The sequence below is a fragment of the Aegilops tauschii genome, chromosome 1, assembly GCF_002575655.3.
Source record: "Aegilops tauschii subsp. strangulata cultivar AL8/78 chromosome 1, Aet v6.0, whole genome shotgun sequence".
Classification (NCBI taxonomy): domain Eukaryota; kingdom Viridiplantae; phylum Streptophyta; class Magnoliopsida; order Poales; family Poaceae; genus Aegilops; species Aegilops tauschii.
Genome location: NC_053035.3, coordinates 90171931 through 90195625, shown reverse-complemented (window position 1 = coordinate 90195625; position 23695 = coordinate 90171931). Strand labels below are relative to the sequence as shown.

The following is a 23695-nucleotide window of genomic DNA, read 5'->3' as shown; positions in this document are numbered from 1 at the left end:
CCGCCGCCTCGCGTGCTCGATCTGGAGCTTAGTAGGTCAGCTGAGTGAAGGGGGAGGGGCGTCGTCGACGGACAGTGAGGCAGGGGCGGCCGGGGACGCGTGCCACCTCTTCAGACATGCCACAACACCACCCCGCATGTATGAGGGGTCGATGCGACGCTCCGGTGGCATTGCTACCCCCCCAGGGCCCTCGTCCCGCCTAACCCTGGAGCGGTTGACCACGAGATCTAGCCCTTTGACTTCCCATGGGCGGGCTTTGACCAGTGGACCTCTCCACCCGGTTGTGTCATGTCAGCACAGAGAGACACCTGGGAGCAACATCCGGGCCAAACCCACAGCTACATCCCCTCCATGTAGACCCGACGCGTCCGTTTCCCCCCTCCAGGTGCCGGCTGCGCCGTCCGTGAGCTGGGAGGCCACGCCCCGGAGACGCGTGCCGGGTGTTTGCAACCACCACAACACCTCTAGACTTGTGAGAAGCCGCGTACGCAAGATTGGCGGCATGCTAGCCCACGGAGGCCGCTGGTCACAGTTGTAGACATGCGAAGGGCAATCCGCGTTGAGGGAATTGTTTGGATACTTCTCCATCACCAAAAATTATGAAAAATTACCATCGTTCCTATAGAACATGTGCCCATGTCGTGTAAAAAACTCATGATTTTATCGTGATCCGAGTATTTAATAATATTCACGCCGCACTGTTACCACAGAACGTCTACTACCGTGTCATCGCCGTCCGTGAGGGGGGCCACACCCCGTAGATGCGTGCCACCTCTTCGGACATGCCACAACACCACCCCTCGTGTATGAGGGGTCGGTGCGACGCTCCGGTGGCATTGCTACCCCCCAGGGCCCTCGTCCCGCCTAACCCTAGAGCGGTTGACCACGAGATCTAGCCCTTTGACTTCCCACGGGCGGGCTTTGACCAGTGGACCTCTCCACCCGGTTGTGTCATGTCAGCACAGAGGGACACCTGGGAGCAACATCCGGGCCAAACCCACAGCTACATCCCCTCCGTGTAGACCCGACGCGTCCGTTTCCCCCATCCAGGTGCCGCCGCCGGCGCCGTCCGTGAGCTGGGAGGCCACGCCCCGGAGACGCGTACCGGGCGTTTGCAACCGCCACAACACCTTCAGACTTGTGAGAAGCCGCGTATGCAAGATTGGCGGCATGCTAGCCCACGGAGGCCGCCGGCCATAGTCGTAGACATGCGAGGGGCAATCTGCGTAGAGGGAATTGTTCGGATACTTCTTCATCGCGAAAAATTATGAAAAATTACCATCGGTCCTATAGCACATGTGCCCACGTCGTGTAAAAAAGTCATGATTTTATCGCGATCCGAGTATTTAATCATTTTCACGCCGCACCGTTACCGCAGAACGTCTACTACTGTGTCATCGCCGTCCGTGAGGGGGGCCACACCCCGGAGACGCGTGCCGCCTCTTCGGACATGCCACAACACCACCCCGCATGTATGAGGGGCCGGTGCGACGCTCCGGTGGCATTGCTACCCCCCAGGGACCCCGTCCCGCCTAACCCTGTAGCATTTGACCACGGGAGCGTCCGTTTCCCCCATCCAGGTGCCGCCGCCGGCGCCGTCCGTGAGCTGGGAGGCCACGCCCCGGAGACGTGTACCGGGCGTTTGCAACCGCCACAACACCTTCAGACTTGTGAGAAGCCGCGTATGCAAGATTGGCGGCATGCTAGCCCACGGAGGCCGCCGGCCATAGTCGTAGACATGCGAGGGGCAATCTGCGTAGAGGGAATTGTTCGGATACTTCTTCATCACGAAAAATTATGAAAAATTACCATCGGTCCTATAGCACATGTGCCCACGTCGTGTAAAAAAGTCATGATTTTATCGCGATCCGAGTATTTAATAATTTTCACGCCGCACCGTTACCGCAGAACGTCTACTACTGTGTCATCGCTGTCCGTGAGGGGGGCCACACCTCGGAGACGTGTGCCGCCTCTTCAGACATGCCACAACACCACCCCGCATGTATGAGGGGCCGGTGCGACGCTCCGGTGGCATTGCTACCCCCCAGGGACCCCGTCCCGCCTAACCCTGTAGCATTTGACCACGGGATCTAGCCCTTTGACTTTGCACGAACGGGCTTTGACCAGTGGACCTCCCCACCTGGTTGTGTCAGGTCAGCTCAGAGGGACACATGGGAGCAACATCCGGGCCAAACCGACAGCTACATCCTCTCCGTGTAGACCCGATGCGTCCGTTTTCCCCCTCCAGGTGCCGGCGGCGGCGCCGTCCGTTAGGGGGGGCACGCCCCGGAGATGGGTGCCGCCTCTTCGGACATGCCACAACACCACTCGGTTGTGGTAGGTCATCCCATAGAAACACTTGGGAGCAACATCCCCACCGTATAGACCCGATGCGGCTGTTTCCGCCCTCCAGATCCTGGCGGCGGCGTCGTCCGTGAGAGGGGCACACCGCGGACGTGAGGGGGTCACACTCCAAAGACGGGTGCCGGGCGTTTGCAACCGCCACTAAACTTCTGTCGCATAGCTGTTTTTGATTTTAATAAAATATAAGTTCCTATATTCAAAAGAACATGACAGCACATTATTAATGTGCTCGAAAAAAATACAAACTATATATATATATTCATAATCTATGGAAAAAATTACAAACTACATATATATTCATATAATACATAAAAAGCATAAAAACATATTAAAAAAAGCATAAAAACATATGTAAAAAAAGCATATAAACATAAGCAGAAAAACGCATGTAAAAAAAATATCTATGCCGACATAGAGACGGCAGGGTTTTGGTGGGCGCCGTGCCGCGGATCGGTGACGTGGCACCTATGCCGACGGCTGCCGTCGGCATACCTACGCCGTGGATCGGTGACGTGGCATGCGGAGATATGCCGACGGCCGCCCGTCCCGACTGTCGGCATAGGTTTGACGGCGTTAGCCGCTTGTCGCGGGCGGAGTCGCCGGGCCCACAGGTATACCGACGGCGGATTTGTGCCGACGGCTGCTGTCGGCATCTCTGCATCTAGGTCGACGGCCGTTGTGTGCCGATGGCTGCCGTCGGCGTAGATCGGTGTAACCCGACGGCCAGGCTAAGCCGACGGCCAGGACTGGGCTGTCGGCATAGCGCTAACTAGGCCGACGGCAGCCGTAGGCATAGGTTTGGCCGTCGGGGTAGGCCCGTTTTCCGGTAGTGGTATCACAGAACACTTGCATGATACACAAAAAGAATTTTTACATCCTACTCCCTTTGATGCGTCTATCTGTTATGGACAACTTTTGGGAAGTCAAATTAAAGTGACCGTCGACTCAGCCGAGAAATATTCAGCACAAATTCTCAGGCACCTGATCGTAGGCGTACTCACATCTTATTCGTGAATGCTATCTCAGTCTCAGCTGGAGCTGGGGGTGGCAGTAGTGAGATCTTCAGTTGCATGCGGCGGTGCAAGATACGATCTGAGTTGTTGAACAAATTCGTCGATGTATCTCTCATGCCGTTCCTTGTCGGCCACGATCGCCTGCATCTTGAGGGCACCCGCCACAAATCCCCTCCTGGCTTCTCCGTCCAGCATGACGGTCCGGACGGCAGCCGCAACGCCATGGCGGTCGAACGACCCGTCGTCGTCGTCCCTCGCCACCTGCAACCCTACCTTCTTCGACTCCATTTGGCGGGCATTCGGGCCCTGGTCCCCGAAGATGGGCAGCATGACGAGTGGGTGCCCGAACAGAAGCCCTTCGATGAGCGAGTTCCGGCCGCAGTGCGTCAGGAACGCGCCCACGGCGGCGTGCGCCAGGATGCTGATCTGGGGCACCCATCCCATGGTCACCACCCCATGGGCCATGGCCGCGGGTCCGGTCCTGGAAACCGGGGGGAAGGGCGTCGTCGTTGTCGACGACGGCCCCGGCGGGCTTCCGCAGAGCCCAGAGGAAGCGTGTCCCGGCGAGCTCCAGCCCCAGGGCCAGCTCCTGCACCTGTTCAACGCTCAGCGGCACCTCGCTCCCCAGCGCGATGTACACGACGGAGTCGGGCGGCTGCTCTTCTAGCCAGCGTAGCGTGACGTGGTCCTCTGATGATCCGGCCGCGCGGCGCCTTCCGCCGTCGGCCGACGGCGGCAGGAGGCCCAGGGGCACGACCGGCTTGCCGAGGAGTGCCTCCACCAGCGGGAAGGTCTCCGGCTCCCACTCCACGCAGCTCCGGATGGCCAAGACCGTGCACCTCTCTTTCGCCAAGAACCAGCGCTGGGCGATGGACATACCCGACGCGCAGTCGTCGGCGTAAGCAGGTGCCACGTCGTCCCTCTCGTAACGGGGCACGGCGAGGCGCACGGCCGCGGCGGCCTGTCCAAGCACAGAGGCAGCGGCGGCCTCGACGGGCTCCGACTCCAGCGGTTGCTGGCGGGGCGCGGCAGCGAGCATAGCGGCCGTCGGCAGGAGCACCGCGCATAGCACCTTGTGGTCGAGGGCGGCGGCGGCGGCCCAGTGGTGTGATAGCATAAGCCATGACGCGTACGTGTGTGCGCGTCCGGGCGCGTAGGCATGCTTGCGTGTGTTCTGTGTATGAGTTCGGTAAGTAGCTAGCAGTCGATCTGTGTGCTTGCCGCGTGCGGGCGGGGCTGGAGAAGCCAGCAGGAAGATCGGATCAGCATGTTGCATGCATGGGCAGATAAGGACCATTCCTTGAGGGCTGCGTTAGCTGCAGTTTCGTAAGTGCGAGGAGGCAGGAGTGGCGTCCGAGTCTTGTGGATCATGGGCTGCATGTAGCAACTAGCTAGGCTATTTAAGTTGTACTAGTTGGACTGTTTATGTACGGCTGTGAGTTAAGAAAGAGAAAAGGATTCGGGTGTTCGAGCGCCCGCGGCGGCGCTCCGTGCGCCGGCCCGCAAAACTTTCCTTGGCAACAACATGGTGGAAGCAGTCGACGATGATCCAGTGCGGCCTCCTGCCGTCGTCCACGCACGCGGCGGCAAGGAAGTCCGCGAAGGGCGCGGCGAGGCCGTCGAAGGTGATGAGTAAATGGGCAGTTTTTCGATTAAATTAATCCATGAATAAATCATGAGCATGACATGGACAGCATTAATAACACACTGATTACGATCTAACAGAGCATGTACTACGCACATAGTAGAAACATCTACGCATATTGCTAGTCCTGCTACAACAGAAAGAAACACGAGAGAGATAAACGATGTATACCCTCCAATCGGCCACGCGGCGGCGGTGGCGGTGGTAGCAGCCGCGGCATCCTCAGCGGCCTTCTTGTCGGCCTCGGCCTTCTCAGCGGCGGCACGGTCGGCGTCGGTCGACATGGTGATGACGAAGGTGATGCGAACGTAGATGAACAGAAGCGAGCAGTCGCGTAGTCGCTACCCAAAAACCTAATCGCCCCTCTCCCGTGCAGGATCCAGAGAGGCGGGGTTTCAGAGGCCTGCTCTCCCGTCAACCGTGTACGCGGTGAACGGGACGGAGTCGCAGGCGGCAGCAGCAGCAGAGGAACAACGTGGGCGTGGAGGCGGAGATGGAGATGCGTTCTGTTTTCGCGGCGGCTAGGGTTGGCAGCGCCCCACATATATATGTGCGGCCGCGCGTGGAGAGACGTGGGCTGAACCCACGTCCAAGTCGGTAGCCCATGATCCGACGTCTCAGATCATGGCCCTACCTGTCAAAGACTCTCCATTTCTGACCGGCAAAAAAGAAGCGCATAGGAGTGAGCTCGGCTTGGCTCAATCCCGCGACGCGTCGTGACGAGGTGTGGCGAGCGGAGGAGGAGGAGTGCGCGAGGGCTTCTTTTCTTCTCAAGCTCCAATAGCATGAGGGAGAGAATCCCTTATAAACCACTCCAACTCTCCTTCCACTTCCAGGGTGGGACTAAACTTCCCACCACCTTGTCATGCCACCTACATGGGCCCTTAGAGATTAAATCTGAAATTGTCATATGGGTTCTAGGCCCATCTCATATTTCAACAATCCCCCACCAGATCTCAGGGGCCCACTTGTCCTTTGTTCCAAACGCTATTTTGATATACCAGCATCTCAGTGGAGACCGATTAAGGTTGAGCTCCACCTAGACCAAGTAGTTACACTCCTTCACAACTGAACAATGGACTATGCCTTGAATTGTCAGTTTGGCGTCAAGAAGTTTCACCACAAGTCTCACTGATACGAGGCTGCCGAAGGTCGACCCCTCGGGTGGAGCATATTAGTCACACTCCTGGCCTGTTCATGAGCTTGCTAGAGATCACCCCAATCTCATAGACTGTGACCAGCAGTCGGGCTCATATAGGTGTGTTCCTCCAAAGATCGCTCTGTAGGATAGCATCTTGCTTATACATATAAGCCTTGGAACACATTAAGACAGTAGTCATCCTTCCATACAGTTTCCGAGAGTATTGCATCTCCAACGGAGTGGGTTAGTAAAGTTACTCTCCTCAGTTCACCGCTGGCTTGTTTTGCCAGGTCCTACTTCACGGGATCTCCAATCACATAGGTTGGGTTACTACCATGGCAACTCATGTGGGTCTCATACCCATCTCCCTTCATGCGCTATCTATCACAACACGTGATAGCCCTTTAGTGAAGGGATCTGCCAGATTCTTAGCCGTTTGGATATAATCCAATGCTATCACTCCGGAGTTTCTCAATTTTTTGACAGCTTTCAATCTCATTCTTATGTGTTTTTTGGACTTCATGTTGTCCTTTGAACTCTTCACCTTGACCATAACCGTTTGATTGTCGCAGTTCATAAGGATGGCCGGAACCAGCTTCTGAACCATTGGCAAGTCCATCAACAGATCTCGAAGCCATCTTGCTTTGCCACCCGATGTGTCTAATGCTGTTAATTCTGCTTCCATTGTCGATCTTGTTAAGATCGTTTGCTTGCAAGACTTCTAGGAAACAGCACCACCTCCAAGAGTAAACATATACCCAGTTGTGGCCTTCATCTCATCAGCATCAGAGATCCAATTCGCATCACTATACCCTTCAAGTATCGACGGGTATCCGGTATAGTGAAGTCCATAGTTCATAGTACCTTTCAGATAGCGCATAACTCTTTCAAGAGCACGCCAATGTACATCGCCCGGTTTGGAAACAAATCGGCTCAGTTTGCTAATAGCGAATGCGATGCCAGGCCTCGTTGCACTCGCTAGATACTGGAGTGAACCAACGATCTGAGAGTATCTCAATTGATCTATAGCTGTGCCTTTAGACTTTCGAATCAGCACACTAGAATCATATGGTGTTTGAGATGGTGTGCAGTCCGAATATCGAAAGCGCCTCAACACCTTCTCAACATAATGGGATTGTAGAAGTGTAATCCCACCCTCATCGTCTCTCAATAGCTTGACGTTCAAGATAACATCAGCCACTCCAAGGTCCTGTTGGGAATCGTAGCATAATTTAAAATTTTCCTACGCTTACCAAGATGCATCTATGGAGTCTACTAGCAACGAAGGGAAAGGAGTGCATCTACATACCCTTGTAGATCGCGAGCGGAAGCGTTCCAATGAACGTGGATGACGGAGTCGTACTCGCCGTGATCCAAATCACCGATGATCGAGTGCCGAACGGACGGCACCTCCGCGTTCAACACATGTACGGTGCAGCGACGTCTCCTCCTTCTTGATCCAGCAAGGGGGAAGGAGAGGTTGATGGAGATCCAACAGCACGACGGCGTGGTGGTGGATGTAGCGGCTCTCCGGCAGGGCTTCGCCGAGCTTCTGCGAGAGAGAGAGAGGTGTTGCAGAGGAGGAGGGAGGCGCCCCAGGCTGTTGTGTGCTGCCCTCCCCCCCTTTATATAGGCCCCCTGGGGGGGGGGCGCCGGCCTTGGAGATCAGATCCAAAGGGGGGGGGCAAGTGGGGGGGAAGGGGTGCCTTGCCCCCCCAAGGCAAGGGGGAACTCCCCCCTAGGGTTCCCAACCCTAGGCGCATGGGGGGAGGCCCAAGGGGGGCGCCCCAGCCCACTAAGGGCTGGTTCCCTTCCACTTTCAGCCCACGGGGCCCTCCGGGATAGGTGGCCCCACCCGGTGGACCCCCGGGACCCTTCCGGTGGTCCCGGTACAATACCGGTAACCCCCGAAACTTTCCCGGTGGCCGAAAATGGACTTCCTATATATAATTCTTCACCTCCGAACCATTCCGGAACCTCTCGTGACATCCGGGATCTCATCCGGGACTCCGAAAAACTTTCGGGTTTCCGCATACATATATCTCTACAACCCTAGCGTCACCGGACCTTAAGTGTGTAGACCCTACGGGTTCGGGAGACATGCAGACATGACCGAGACGCCTCTCCGGTCAATAACCAACAGCGGGATCTGGATACCCATGTTGGCTCCCACATGTTCCACGATGATCTCATCGGATGAACCACGGTGTCGAGGATTCAATCAATCCCGTATGCAATTCCCTTTGTCAATCGGTATGTTACTTGCCCGAGATTCGATCGTCGGTATCCCAATACCTTGTTCAATCTCGTTACCGGCAAGTCTCTTTACTCGTACCGCAATGCATGATCCCGTGACTAACGCCTTAGTCACATTGAGCTCATTATGATGATGCATTACCGAGTGGGCCCAGAGATACCTCTCCGTCACACGGAGTGACAAATCCCAGTCTCGATCCGTGCCAACCCAACAGACACTTTCAGAGATACCTGTAATGCACCTTTATAGTCACCCAGTTACGTTGTGACGTTTGGCACACCCAAAGCACTCCTACGGTATCCGGGAGTTGCACGATCTCATGGTCTAAGGAAAAGATACTTGACATTGGAAAAGCTCTAGCAAACGAAACTACACGATCTTTTATGCTATGCTTAGGATTGGGTCTTGTCCATCACATCATTCTCCTAATGATGTGATCCCGTTATCAATGACATCCAATGTCCATAGTCAGGAAACCATGACTATCTGTTGATCAACGAGCTAGTCAACTAGAGGCTTACTAGGGACACGTTGTGGTCTATGTATTCACACATGTATTACGATTTCCGGACAATACAATTATAGCATGAATAATAGACGATTATCATGAACAAAGAAATATAATAATAACCTTTTATTATTGCCTCTAGGGCATATTTCCAACAGTCTCCCACTTGCACTAGAGTCAATAATCTAGTTACATTGTGATGAATCGAACACCCATTGCGTCCTGATGTTGATCATGTTTTGCCCTAGGGAGAGGTTTAGTCAACGGATCTGCTACATTCAGGTCCGTATGTACTTTACAAATATCTATGTCTCCATTTTGAACACTTTCACGAATGGAGTTGAAGCGACGCTTGATATGCCTGGTCTTCCTGTGAAACCTGGGCTCCTTCGCAAGGTCAATAGCTCCAGTGTTGTCACAGAAGAGAGTCATTGGGCCCGACGCATTGGGAATCACCCCTAGGTCGGTAATGAACTCCTTCATCCAGACTGCTTCCTGTGCTGCCTCCGAGGCTGCCATGTACTCCGCTTCACATGTAGATCCCGCCACGACGCTTTGCTTGCAACTGCACCAGCTTACTGCTCCTCCATTCAAAATATACACGTATCCGGTCTGTGACTTGGAGTCATCCAGATCTGTGTCGAAGCTAGCGTCGACGTAACCCTTTACGACGAGCTCTTCGTCACCTCCATAAACGAGAAACATATCCTTAGTCCTCTTCAGGTACTTCAGGATATTCTTGACCGCTGTCCAGTGTTCCATGCCGGGATTACTTTGGTACCTTCCTACCAAACTTACGGCAAGGTTTACATCAGGTCTGGTACACAGCATGGCATACATAATAGACCCTATGGCCGAGGCATAGGGGATGACACTCATCTTTTCTATATCTTCTGCCGTGGTCGGGCATTGAGCCTTGCTCAATTGCACACCTTGCAATACAGGCAAGAACCCCTTCTTGGACTGATCCATACTGAACTTCTTCAATATCTTGTCAAGGTATGTACTCTGTGAAAGACCAATGAGGCGTCTTGATCTATCTCTATAGATCTTGATGCCTAATATATAAGCAGCTTCTCCAAGGTCCTTCATTGAAAAACACTTATTCAAATAGGCCTTAATACTTTCCAAGAATTCTATATCATTTCCCATCAATAATATGTCATCCACATATAATAAGAGAAATGCTACAGAGCTCCCACTCACTTTCTTGTAAACACAGGCTTCTCCATAAGTCTGTGTAAACCCAAACGCTTTGATCATCTCATCAAATCGAATGTTCCAACTCCGAGATGCTTGCACCAGCCCATAGATGGAGCGCTGGAGCTTGCATACCTTGTTAGCATTCTTAGGATCGACAAAACCTTCCGGCTGCATCATATACAATTATTCCTTAAGGAAGCCGTGAAGGAATGCCGTTTTGACGTCCATTTTCCATATCTCATAATCATAGAATGCGGCAATTGCTAACATGATTCAGACAGACTTCAGCTTCGCTACGGGTGAGAAAGTCTCATCGTAGTCAACCCCTTGAACTTGTCGATAACCCTTAGCGACAAGTCGAGCCTTATAGATGGTCACATTACCATCCGCGTTTGTCTTCTTCTTAAAGATCCATTTATTTTCTATGGCTCGCCGATCATCGGGCAAGTCAGTCAAAGTCCATACTTTGTTTTCATACATGGACCCTATCTCGGATTGCATGGCTTCAAGCCATTTGTTGGAATCCGGGCCCGCCATCGCTTCTTCATAGTTCGAAGGTTCACCGTTGTCTAACAACATGATTTCCAGGACAGGGTTGCCGTACCACTCTGGTGCGGAACGTGTCCTTGTGGACCTACGAAGTTCAGTAACTTGATCCGAAGCTTCATGATCATCATCATTAACTTCCTCCCCAGTCGGTGTAGGCACCACAGGAATATTTTCCCGCGCTGCGCTACTTTCCGGTTCGGAAGGGGTGACTATCACCTCATCAAGTTCCACTTTCCTCCCACTCAATTCTTTCGAGAGAAACTCCTTCTCCAGAAAGGACCCGTTCTTGGCAACGAAGATCTTGCCTTCGGATTTGAGGTAGAAGGTATACCCAATAGTTTCCTTAGGGTATCCTATGAAGACGCATTTTTCCGATTTGGGTTCGAGCTTTTCAGGTTGAAGTTTCTTGACATAAGCATCGCATCCCCAAACTTTTAGAAACGACAGCTTAGGTTTCTTCCCAAACCATAATTCATACGGTGTCGTCTCAACGGATTTCGACGGAGCCCTATTTAAAGTGAATGCGGCAGTCTCTAAAGCATAACCCCAAAATGAGAGCGGTAAATCGGTAAGAGACATCATAGATCGCACCATATCCAATAGAGTGCGATTACGATGTTCGGACACACCATTTCTCTGAGGTGTTCCAGGCGGCGTGAGTTGTGAAACTATTCCACATTTCCTTAAGTGTGCACCAAACTCGTGACTTAAATATTCTCCACCACGATCTGATCGTAGGAATTTTATTCTCCTGTCACGTTGATTCTCAACCTCACTCTGAAATTCTTTGAACTTTTCAAAGGTTTCAGACTTGTGTTTCATCAGGTAGACATATCCATATCTACTTAAATCATCAGTGAGAGTGAGAACATAACGATATCCTCCGTGAGCCTCAACACTCATTGGACCACACACATCGGTATGTATGATTTCCAATAAGTTGGTTGCTCGCTCCATTGTTCCGGAGAACGGAGTCTTGGTCATCTTACCCATGAGGCATGGTTCGCACGTGTCAAATGATTCGTAATCAAGAGACTCCAAAAGTCCATCTGCATGGAGCTTCTTCATGCGCTTGACACCAATGTGACCAAGGCGGCAGTGCCACAAGTATGTGGGACTATCGTTATCAACTTTACATCTTTTGGTACTCACATTATGAACATGTGTAACATCACGTTCGAGATTCATCAAAAATAAACCATTGACCAGCGGGGCATGACCATAAAACATATCTCTCAAATAAATAGAACAACCATTATTCTCAGATTTAAATGAGTAGCCATCTCGAATTAAACGAGATCCAGATACAATGTTCATGCTCAAAGCTGGCACTAAATAACAATTATTGAGGTTTAAAACTAATCCCGTGGGTAGATGCAGAGGTAGCGTGCCGACGGCGATCACATCGACCTTGGAACTATTCCCGACGTGCATCGTCACCTCGTCCTTTGCCAGTCTCCGTTTATTCCGTAGTTGCTGTTTTGAGTTACAAATATGAGCAACCGCACCGGTATCAAATACCCAGGAGCTACTACGAGTACTGGTAAGGTACACATAAATTACTTGTATATCACATATACCTTGGGTGTTGCCGGCCTTCTTCTTGTCCGCTAAATATTTGGGGCAGTTCCGCTTCCAGTGACCACTTCCCTTGCAATAAAAGCACTCAGTCCCGGGTTTGGGTCCATTCTTTGACTTCTTCCCAGTATCTGGTTTACCGGGCGCGGCAACTCCCTTGCCGTCCTTCTTGAAGTTCTTCTTACCCTTGCCTGTGACACCCAAGTTTTTATTTGGATTTTTCAAAAGATTTTATTTGACTTGAGGGGAGTGATTTAAATTTTTCTTCAAGAGAACTCTCCCTCTCATATATTTTTCCTTATGGAAAAAGTTTTATTCACCCAAGATCTGCCTTTGGTCCTGGAAGTTCTTGCTTTTCATTTGGACTCAAGACAAAATGTTTTTCATTTGGGAAAATAACTTTTGAAAATCCTTTTGAATTTTGCACTATGGCTTTTGGAAAGTTCTTTGCCACTTTCAACAATTCCTTCTTGCCATGGCCTTAGTGCAAATGCTCTCTCCTAACCCTTCCCTCACCTTTGGATCATGATTTGCATCAAACCAGCAAGTTGAACCTCCCCATGTATCTATTTCCATTCAAATTCTATTCAAATAAATTTCTGCCTTCTTTTCTAGCACTTGGAGATTTGCAAAGGAACTCCACTTTCTGTCTTGATTTTTGGCCCCAAACCTTTTTCCCCTCCTAGTCCTTTGAACCCCCAACCTAGAACTATGAAGATCCACTGGTCTTCAGTTCAAAATTTTCAAACTACACTTGCTGCAAGTTTGGACCAGATTTGTCAAACTTGGTGAAATTCATTCCAAACCTTCTCCAAAAATTCCAAGTAAAATCAGGCAGCCTCTGGGTGCATTGAGTGGTCATCTCACCAAGTTACAGCTCCAGAAAAATTTATCTCATGGCCAAAACCTTCTGTCGAACACCTGCAGTGCACTATCTTTGTCACATTCAGAAAGTTCAGAGATTCAGTCAAGTGGCTGCTGTCGTTTTCTTCAGAAGCGGATGTCGATCTCGCCAGTGCCACCGCGTCGCCTTGCTCCTCGTCCCCGCTCTCTTGCTCCTGCACCGCACGAACGCCTGGCGCCTTGCGGGCGTCGGCGACGAGCAGCAGAAGGTGCGCCGCCCCGTGACCGACGCCGGCGGTGGCTTTGCGGACGCCAGCGGGAGACACGGCGCCGACGACGCCACCCAGCGCCGCCCAAACCACCGGAGCTCGCCGCGTGGCCTTCCACTCCCCCGAACGCGCTGCCGCTCTCGTCGTGAACCGCAGGGCGCGGAGCGCGCTCTCTGCCGCCGTTGAGCCCGTGCGGTCACCTCACCGTGGACCGACGCCATTACGCCAAGACCGACCCCGTTTAGCTGCAAAACGAATCCAGTAACCTCCACTGATGCTGCCTGGCCGCTCAAACCACCTGCCAATCCACTGCTCCGCCGTAATCGCTCGCCGGGGATTCTCCGTTCACGGCCACCCCGTCGATCCGCCTATAAATAGAGGCCCCGAGCTTCAATTCGAGCACCCACCAGCCCTGCACTCCCCCTAGAGGAAGCCTAGCCACTGGTAGAGCCCCGAGGAGGTCTCCTTCCTCGACTCCGGCCGCCGCGACCCGCCACGGGATCCAGCCCGATTCGCCCCCGTGTATGCTCCTCCGCCTCCATTCTCTTGCCAGTAGCTTCACCTTGCATCACTCGTTCTGACCCGCGCCTCAATTCGTAGTTTGCAGCCCTCCACCGGAGTTCCCCATCCTCACCCGAGCCGCCGTCCGCCGGAGATAGTGTCGCCGTCGACGTGGTGCTCCCCGTTGGACAAGTCCACCACCCACCGACGCGGAAGAAGACACTGAAGCTCTTGGTACCCTCCGTTTCTCCTAACTCGCCGTGGTTCGACGCCGGCGTCCACCGCAGTCTTCGGGCGCCGGCGAGCTTTTCAAACCTGACATGTGGACCCCGCGTGTCAGCCTCTGTTCTTTTATTCGCGAACCGTTTTCTGTTGGCGCCTTCGGGCAAAATACGTCTTCTCCTTTGCGCTTGCGCATTCCCAGCCGAAGCGTTTTCTGTTTTCTCAGTTAAAACCCTGGAACTTTTCTGTTTCATTACAGATAAGTCCCTGGACAGAAACCTTTATAACTTTTTAATAAAAAGGTATTTTTGAGTGATTCTTTTTCTGACAATCTTCAAATTTTGTCTAGTTTTTTATGGGATTTATTTGAAAAACATTTGGAAAAGTTTCTGTGTATGTGTTGGTTTTCACGTTAGTACCCGTTTCGTGATTGCCGTAGGTTCCGGGAGAGGTGAAGGGGCCGCGAACTTCGCCGAGCTAGACTCCGACTTCTCCGAACCAGGCAAGCATGTTTTGAACATTTGATATGGCAGATGTTTTGCATGTTCACGTGAGAGTTTGTGCGTGGCATATGAGTGTCGGTAAATACCTCGTTGCTTGTAAGGCAACTACCCGGTTGTCCCAAAGTCAGGATGACCTCTGATGAGAGGTGGCCTAATCATGTGGTGACATGAAGGGCAGCAAGGTGGTACTGTTATAGCATGCCAGCCTTGCGTCATTCGACTTTCTTCGACGTTAACGTGGTTGGAGCTACGTTATCGTTCTTTTCCTGCAAGTTCCAAAGTTGCGATGACCTCTGATGAGAGGTGGCCTAATTATGTGGTGACATGAAGGGCAGCAAGGTGGTACTGTTGTAGCATACCAGCCTTGTGTCATCCGACTCTTCCGACGTTAACATGGTTGGAGCCGTGTTACCGTTCTTTCCCCATTCCGTGCTACCACATGTCTCATTGCCAGGATGCGGTTTAGTAAGTTGGTAACCTCTTTCCGTGTACACACCAAACAGAGAGGCCGGGATGAGGGTACCTTGGCCCAGGATTAAAGCCAGTCATCCGGTCAGGGGGCATGGGTGTTTCCGGTTGGGACCGAGAGGGGGGGCACCCCCTTAAAGCGCGCGTATAGAAATTTGATCCAATGCTACGCGAGGTTGTAGCCTCCCCGTCTCAAGGTTTTTCTTGAACGTTGCCGAGGGTGATCCCTGGCTTCGGATGGTTGAATTGGGTGTGTACTGGTTAGACGTGTTTCTTCCAAAACACCGTAGACGGAACTAGTCCCCGTGACTACTGAAATCCGTTGGCTGTGGTTAAGTACAAACTCTGCAGAGTCAATTCTTTCCAAATCATCGTATCCATGATCAGTAGTGTAAACATTTTATCCATATCTATCCGTGTGAAAAACTTGTCCCCGGTGAACAAGCTCACGTGGTATTTTCAGATTTATTGTCATTCCTGTGGATGGACTAACGTTATTTTTGTCTCACGCTGGTGATAATTTATGTTCCCGAACTGTTGTATTATTGAGTTGTGATATAAGCCCTTTATGTGACGTCGCGCAGACGTCTGACTGTGGCGTGTACTCGTTTCTCACTTTAAATATAAGCCCTTTATGTGATGTCGCTCAGACGTCCGACTGTGGCATGCACTGTCTTTATTTTCTGTTACAAGCCCTTTATGTGGTGTCGCCCCGACGCCCGACTGTGGCATTATTATTCCGCATTTTCCTCTCGAGGAGTCTTTCAGACACTCGTTTGGCACCAGTATTATTATTCCGCAATTTTCCTCTCGAGGAGTCTTTCAGACACTCATTTGGCACCAGTATTATTATTCCGCAATTTTCCTCTCGAGGAGTCTTTCAGACACTCGTTTGGCACCGGCATTATCATTCTGCATTTTCCTCTCGAGGAGTCTTTCAGACACTCGTTTGGCACCAGTATTACTATTCTGCAGTTTCCGCTCGAGGCGTCATTCAGACCCTCGCTTGGCACCCAGTATTTATTATCTCTATGTCTGATCGCACTGGTTAACTTGTTCATATGCTTCATGTTTACATTTGTTATACCTTATGTCCGAACTGTCTTGCGAGTACTTTCATAGTACTCACCTGGCTTGTTGATTTGGCCAGATGTTGACGAAGGCGATCTCTTGGATGAAGAGTTTGATAGCGCGTCCGACGCCTAGAGGAGTCCCAGTCAGTCCTGCGCGATCCCGGATATTGGTCACTTGTGTTGTATACGCTTCCGCCACCCGCAATAAGTCTTCTCGAGCCTCACTCCGACGCTCGATGAGTTGTAGTCTTCTGGAATCATATCACTCGCTTCACGATGATATTTCCACCACCATCATTATCGTGAGTTAGTAGTTGCCACCCTATCCGCCGTTTTGTTTTAGCGGCGTGCATGTAATAAATTGTTGGGCAGTCTCTGCTCAACCTTGTATTATATATAGTACTCCTGGTATTTTTCTTCTGTGACCAAGATATTATCTATCAGTGAGAAGGAATTCTTCCTCGCTGGTCCGTAAAAGGGATTGGTCTCTCAATAATTATTTTATTGAAAAACTGGTCGTGACATTGCCCTTCTTGAACTTGGTGGTTTTATTCACCATCAACACTTGATGTTCTTTTCTGATCTCCCCTTCCGCTGATTTTAGCATTGAATATACCTCGGGAATGGTCTTTTCCATCCCCTGCATATTGTAGTTCATCACAAAGCTCTTGTAGCTTGGTGGAAGCGACTGGAGGATTCTGTCAATGACCGCGTCATCCGGGAGATTAACTCCCAGCTGAGACAAGCGGTTATGCAACCTAGACATTCTGAGTATGTGCTCACTAACAGAACTATTCTCCTCCATTTTACAGCTGAAGAACTTGCCGGAGATATCATATCTCTCGACCCGGGCATGAGCTTGAAAAACCAGTTTCGGCTCCTCGAACATCTCATATGCTCCATGTTTCTCAAAACGCTTTTGGAGACCCGGTTCTAAGCTGTAAAGCATGCCGCACTGAACGAGGGAGTAATCATCAGCACGTGATTGCCAAGCGTTCATAACGTCTTGGTTCTGTGGGATTGGTGCATCACCTAGCGGTGCTTCTAAGACATAATCTTTCTTGGCTACTATAAGGATGAGCCTCAGGTTCCGGACCCAGTCCGTATAGTTGCTACCATCATCTTTCAGCTTGGTTTTCTCTAGGAACGCGTTGAAATTGAGGACAACGTTGGCCATTTGATCTACAAGACATAGTGTAAAGATTTTAGACTAAGTTCATGATAATTGAGTTCATCTAATCAAATTATTTAATGAACTCCCACTCAGATAGACATCCCTCTTGTCATCTAAGTGAAACATGATCCGAGTTTAACTAGGCCGTGTCCGATCATCACGTGAGACGGACTAGTCAAGATCGGTGAACATCTTCATGTTGATCGTATCTTCTATACGACTCATGCTCGACCTTTCGGTCCTCCGTGTTCCGAGGCCATGTCTGTACATGCTAGGCTCGTCAAGTCAACCTAAGTGTATTGCGTGTGTTCCGAGGCCATGTCTGTACATGCTAGGCTCGTCAACACCCGTTGTATTCGAACGTTAGAATCTATCACACCCGATCATCACGTGGTGCTTCGAAACAACGAACCTTCGCAACGGTGCACAGTTAGGGTGAACACTTTCTTGAAATTATTATAAGGGATCATCTTACTTACTACCGTCGTTCTAAGCAAATAAGATGCAAAAACATGATAAACATCACATGCAATCAAATAGTGACATGATATGGCCAATATCATTAAGCTCCTTTGATCTCCATCTTCGGGGCACCATGATCATCTTTGTCACCGGCATGACACCATGATCTCCATCATCATGATCTCCATCATTGTGTCTTCATGAAGTCGTCACGCCAACGATTACTTCTACTTCTATGGCTAACGCGTTTAGCAACAAAGTAAAGTAATTTACATGGCGTTATTCAATGACACGCAGGTCATGCAAAATAATAAAGACAACTCCTATGGCTCCTGCCGGTTGTCATACTCATCGACATGCAAGTCGTGATTCCTATTACAAAAATATGATCAATCTCATACATCACATATATCATTCATCACATCTTCTGGCCATATCACATCACATAGCACTTGCTGCAAAAACAAGTTAGACGTCCTCTAATTGTTGTTGCAAGTTTTTACGTGGTTTGTAGGTTTCTAGCAAGAACGTTTTCTTACCTACGTATGACCACAACGTGATTTGCCAATTTCTATTTACCCTTCATAAGGACCCTTTTCGTCGAATCCGTTCCGACTAAAGTAGGAGAGACAGACACCCGCTAGCCACCTTATGCAACTAGTGCATGTCAGTCGGTGGAACCTGTCTCACGTAAGCGTACGTGTAAGGTCGGTCCGGGCCGCTTCATCCTACAATGCCGCCGAAACAAGAAAAGACTAGTAGCGGCAAGAAGAATTGGCAAACTCAACACCCACAACTTCTTTGTGTTCTACTCGTGCATAGTAACTACGCATAAACCTGGCTCTGATACCACTGTTGGGAATCGTAGCATAATTTAAAATTTTCCTACGCTTACCAAGATGCATCTATGGAGTCTACTAGCAACGAAGGGAAAGGAGTGCATCTACATACCCTTGTAGATCGCGAGCGGAAGCGTTCCAATGAACGTGGATGACGGAGTCGTACTCGCCGTGATCCAAATCACCGATGATTGAGTGCCGAACGGACGGCACCTCCGCGTTCAACACACGTACGGTGCAGCGACGTCTCCTCCTTCTTGATCCAGCAAGGGGGAAGGAGAGGTTGATGGAGATCCAACAGCACGACGGCGTGGTGGTGGATGTAGCGGCTCTCCGGCAGGGCTTCGCCGAGCTTCTGCGAGAGAGAGAGAGGTGTTGCAGAGGAGGAGGGAGGCGCCCCAGGCTGTTGTGTGCTGCCCTCCCTCCCCCCCTTTATATAGGCCCCCTGTGGGGGCGCCGGCCTTGGAGATCAGATCCAAAGGGGGGGGGCGGCCAAGTGGGGGGGAAGGGGTGCCTTGCCCCCCAAGGCAAGGGGGAACTCCCCCTAGGGTTCCCAACCCTAGGCGCATGGGGGGAGGCCCAAGGGGGGCGCCCCAGCCCACTAAGGGCTGGTTCCCTTCCACTTTCAGCCCACGGGGCCCTCCGGGATAGGTGGCCCCACCCGGTGGACCCCCGGGACCCTTCCGGTGGTCCCGGTACAATACCGGTAACCCCCGAAACTTTCCCGGTGGCCGAAACTGGACTTCCTATATATAATTCTTCACCTCCGAACCATTCCGGAACCTCTCGTGACGTCCGGGATCTCATCCGTGACTCCGAAAAACTTTCGGGTTTCCGCATACATATATCTCTACAACCCTAGCGTCACCGGACCTTAAGTGTGTAGACCCTACGGGTTCGGGAGACATGCAGACATGACCGAGACGCCTCTCCGGTCAATAACCAACAGCGGGATCTGGATACCCATGTTGGCTCCCACATGTTCCACGATGATCTCATCGGATGAACCACGGTGTCGAGGATTCAATCAATCCCGTATGCAATTCCCTTTGTCAATCGGTATGTTACTTGCCCGAGATTCGATTGTCGGTATCCCAATACCTTGTTCAATCTCGTTACCGGCAAGTCTCTTTACTCGTACCGCAATGCATGATCCCGTGACTAACGCCTTAGTCACATTGAGCTCATTATGATGATGCATTACCGAGTGGGCCCAGAGATACCTCTCCGTCACACGGAGTGACAAATCCCAGTCTCGATCCGTGCCAACCCAACAGACACTTTCAGAGATACCTGTAATGCACCTTTATAGTCACCCAGTTACGTTGTGACGTTTGGCAAACCCAAAGCACTCCTACGGTATCCGGGAGTTGCACGATCTCATGGTCTAAGGAAAAGATACTTGACATTGGAAAAGCTCTAGCAAACGAAACTACACGATCTTTTATGCTATGCTTAGGATTGGGTCTTGTCCATCACATCATTCTCCTAATGATGTGATCCCGTTATCAATGACATCCAATGTCCATAGTCAGGAAACCATGACTATCTGTTGATCAACGAGCTAGTCAACTAGAGGCTTACTAGGGACACGTTGTGGTCTATGTATTCACACATGTATTACGATTTCCGGACAATACAATTATAGCATGAATAATAGACGATTATCATGAACAAAGAAATATAATAATAACCTTTTATTATTGCCTCTAGGGCATATTTCCAACAGGTCCTTCATCTCAAAGTTCTGAGATAGGAAAGACTTAACCTCCTCGATCAACTTGAGGTTAGTTCCAAATATCAGTATGTCATCTACATACAAACACAGTATAACTCCTTCGCCCCCACCATAGCGATAGTATACACATTTGTCGGCCTCATTAACAACAAAGCCAACAGATGTCCACGTTTCATTAAACTTGTCATGCCATTGCTTAGGCGCTTGTCTCAGGCCATACAAAGATTTCACCAACTTACACACCTTTCCTTCCTGACCATCTATCACAAAGCCATCAGGCTGTTGCATATAGATTTCCTCCTTTGGTTCTCCGTTCAAGAAAGCCGTCTTAACATCCATCGGATGAATGAGAAGACCATGCGAGGCCGCCAACGAGAGTAATACTCGAATGGTGGTCAGTCTGGCCACAGGTGAATAAGTGTCGAAGAAATCTTCTTCTTCTTTCTGGGCGTAGCCCTTGGCCACAAGCCTAGCCTTGTACTTTTCTATCGTACCGTCGGGCCTAAACTTCTTCTTGAACACCCACTTGCATCCCAATGGTTTGCAACCATAAGGACGTTCAGTAAGCTCCCAAGTCCCGTTAGCCATGATGGAATCCATCTCGCTACGGACCGAATCCTTCCAGTAGTCAGCTTCTGGAGATGCATACGCTTCTGAAATAGAAGTGGGATTATCCTCCACGAGGTATATGAAGAAATCATCACCAAAGGTCTTTACAGTCCTTTGTCTCTTGCCCCTACCAAGGGTTTCCTCATTATCCTCCTCAGGATTTTCATCATGTGTTTGTTTATAATATTCCATCGGAATGGCAGGTTCAGGAGTCTCCTCAGATTCCTGTCTAGAAGTGCTTTGTACATCTCTCATGGGGAAAATGTGTTGGCGATCGTTGCAGAAATTAAAAAAATTCTACGCATCACCAAGAACAATATATGGAGTCTTCTAGCAACGAGAGGGAAAAGAGTGCATCTACATACCCTTCTAGATCGCGAGCGGAAGTGTTCAAGAGAACGGGGTTGATGGAGTCGTACTCGTCGTGATCCAAATCACCGATGATCCTAGCGCCGAACGGACGGCACCTCCGCGTTCAACACACGTACGGAGCAGCGACGTCTCCTCCTTCTTGATCCAGCAAGGGGGGGAGAGGTTGATGGAGATCCAGCAGCACGACGACGTGGTGGTGGAAGTAGCAGGATTCCGACAGGGCTTCGCCAAGCGCTGCGGGAGGAGGGAGATGTGTCACGGGAGGGAGAGGGAGGCGCCAGGGCTTGGGTGCTGCTTCCCTCCCTCCCCCCTCTATATATAGGGTCCCCTGGGGGGCGCCGGCCCTAGGAGATGCAATCTCCAAGGGGGGCGGCGGCCAAGGGGGTGGCTTGGCCCCCAAGCCAAGTGGGGCGCCCCCAACCCTAGGGTTTCCATCCCTAGGCGCAGGGGGAGGCCCAAGGGGGGCGCACCAGCCCACCAGGGGCTGGTTCCCCTCCCACTTCAGCCCATGGGGCCCTCCGGGATAGGTGGCCCCACCCGGTGGACCCCCGGGACCCTTCCGGTGGTCCCGGTACAATACCGGTGACCCCCGAAACTTTCCCGGTGGCCGAAACTGGACTTCCTATATATAATTCTTCACCTCCGGACCATTCCGAAACTCCTCGTGACGTCCGGGATCTCATCCGGGACTCCGAACAACTTTCGGGTTACCGCATACTAGTGTCTCTACAACCCTAGCGTCATCGAACCTTAAGTGTGTAGACCCTACGGGTTCGGGAGACATGCAGACATGACCGAGACGACTCTCCGGTCAATAACCAACAGCGGGATCTGGATACCCATGTTGGCTCCCACATGTTCCACGATGATCTCATCGGATGAACCACGATGTCGAGGATTCAATCAATCTCGTATACAATTCCCTTTGTCAATCGATACATTACTTGCCCGAGATTCGATCGTCGGTATCCCAATACCTTGTTCAATCTCGTTACCGGCAAGTCACTTTACTCGTACCATAATGCATGATCCCGTGACCAAACACTTGGACACATTGAGCTCATTGTGATGATGCATTACCGAGTGGGCCCAGAGATACCTCTCCGTCATACGGAGTGACAAATCCCAGTCTCGATTCGTGCCAACCCAACAGACACTTTCGGAGATACCCGTAGTGCACCTTTATAGCCACCCAGTTACGTTGTGACGTTTGGCACACCCAAAGCACTCCTACGGTATCCGGGAGTTGCACAATCTCATGGTCGAAGGAAATGATACTTGACATTTGGAAAAGCTCTAGCAAACGAACTACACGATCTTGTGCTATGCTTAGGATTGGGTCTTGTCCATCACATCATTCTCCTAATGATGTGATCCCGTTATCAATGACATCCAATGTCCATAGTCAGGAAACCATGACTATCTGTTGATCAACGAGCTAGTCAACTAGAGGCTTACTAGGGACATGTTGTGGTCTATGTATTCACACATGTATTACGATTTCCGGATAACACAATAATAGCATGAACAATAGACAATTATCATGAACAAGGAAATATTATAATAACCATTTTATTATTGCCTCTAGGGCATATTTCCAATAGTCTCCCACTTGCACTAGAGTCAATAATCTAGTTACATTGTGATGAATCGAACACCCATAGAGTTCTGGTGTTGATCATGTTTTGCTCTAGGGAGAGGTTTAGTCAACGGATCTGCTACATTCAGGTCCGTATGTACTTTATAAATATCTATGTCTCCATTTTGAACACTTTCACGAATGGAGTTGAAGCGACGCTTGATATGCCTGGTCTTCCTGTGAAACCTAGGCTCCTTGGCAAGGGAAATAGCTCCAGTGTTGTCACAGAAGAGAGTCATCGGGCCCGACGCATTGGGAATAACTCCTAGGTCGGTAATGAACTCCTTCACCCAGATTTCTTCTTGTGCTGCCTCTGAGACCGCCATGTATTCCGCTTCACATGTAGATCCCGCCACAACGCTTTGCTTGCAATTGCACCAGCTTACTGCCCCACCATTCAAAATATACACATATCCGGTTTGTGACTTGGAGTCATCCAGATCTGTGTCAAAGCTAGCGTCGACGTAACCCTTTACGACGAGCTCTTCGTCACCTCCATAAACGAGAAACATATCCTCAGTCCTCTTCAGGTACTTCAGGATATTCTTGACCGCTGTCCAGTGTTCCATCCGGGATTACTTTGGTACCTTCGTACCAAACTTAGGGCAAGGTTTACATCAGGTCTAGTACACAACATGGCATACATAATAGACCCTATGTCCGAGGCATAGGGGATGACACTCATCTTTTCTCTATCTTCTGCCGTGGTCGGGCATTGAGCCGTG

At 50.7% G+C, this 23695-nt stretch overlaps 1 pseudogene; it reads right to left on the bottom strand.

Moving 5' to 3' along the window:
* Positions 1 to 3286: 3286 nt before the first annotated feature.
* The window catches only part of LOC109787535 (UDP-glycosyltransferase 91C1-like), a 42531-nt pseudogene continuing 22122 nt past the window's right edge, over positions 3287 to 23695 (bottom strand).